Genomic DNA, 1427 nt, shown 5'->3' on the forward strand with positions numbered 1-1427 from the left:
CGGCTGCATCCGTGCTGGCAATCAGCTGCCTTCTTCATTGCAAGAGCGCCCTGGAAGTAGTGATGGTGTCAGCGGGAGATGGGGTGGATCCTGGGTTGCAGAACCACCCCAGGCGTGCATCAAGCGGTACTCAGGTGGTGGGCTACCACGTGTGCAGATGAAGCGGTCCAGGAAAAAAATAATAAGAGTATCTGGAAGATACTCCGAGGGTGCCAAGTGATACCCATGTGGGTGCTGGGACAGAACATTAGAAATCAGCGAAAACCTTTGCCAGGGCTGGCATTAAATGGGTATGCTGGACTGTGCAGAGGGTTATATCAGCTGCTTGGAAGGAAAAGTGTTGCTCTGGCTGCCACAAGCCTCCAAACGGGCTCCCTCCTGGCAGTGGCCTCCTGGCAATCTGGGTTCCCTGAGCCTGCAGCTATCAGAGGTCGTGCCAGGAGAGCGCTGAGCACCACAGCACTTTGGTTTCTATTCTCCATCTCTCTGGCTCTGCGCTCCCTCTCCCCCTCCATCTTGTCTCCTGCCCTTCCCTTCCAGTCACTGTTAATCTTCATTTCATTTTCCTCCGCCCCGCCGTGCACTGCTGCTTTAATTCCTCTTCTCTCAGGAGGAACCTGACCTTTGTTTTATATCGCTCCTTCCTCCTACTAACTGGCCACCAGCTCTATTTTCCTGCCTCATCTCCCTACCCCCAGCACCAGCTCTATTTCCCTGCCTCATTTCCCTACCCCCAGCACCAGCTCTATTTTCCTGCCTCATCTCCCTACCCCCAGCACCAGCTCTATTTTCCTGCCTCATCTCCCTACCCCCAGCACCACCCAGCACCAGCTTTATTTTCCTGCCTCATCTCCCTACCCCGAGCACCAGCTCTATTTTCCTGCCTCATCTCCCTACCCCCTGGGCACCAGCTTTATTTTCCTGCCTCCTCTCCCTCTTTTTATCACTTAAATTCAGCATCTGCAGAGAGCCGCACGCACAGCCTTTTGCATTCATCTGCATCCCAAAGCCAGCAGCCTAGGAGATGCTCAAGGTCTGGGAAGGGGATGGACACACAACATCCCACCCACAGCAAACCAGGGATGTTCTGAAACTCCTCTTCATGCTTTCCTGTTGTTCACGTGTCTCGTTGGGAGAGGAGCATTTCTGCGTCTAACGAAGCACGGTTAGAAAATTAAATATCAATAAATATAAGCGGCAGCTCTCCGATAATCAGCGTGTCTATCACGGCATATCGCAGCCGCCAGCAGCTCCATCCCAATCCTCTCTTCCAGCGAGAAGGGAAGAAGCCTGAGCCGTTGTTTCCTGCCTGGTGCCTGCTGGGAGTTTGAGTCTCCTCCCGGAGCTTGTCACCCGTGTCCCCCATGCCAGCCTCGGCCTTTCCCCAAATGCCAGTTGGAAATTTCCAGGGGCTCACAGCAGTCCCC

Source organism: Pterocles gutturalis, unplaced genomic scaffold, assembly GCF_000699245.1.
Source record: "Pterocles gutturalis isolate BGI_N339 unplaced genomic scaffold, ASM69924v1 scaffold33967, whole genome shotgun sequence".
Classification (NCBI taxonomy): Eukaryota; Metazoa; Chordata; class Aves; order Pterocliformes; family Pteroclidae; genus Pterocles; species Pterocles gutturalis.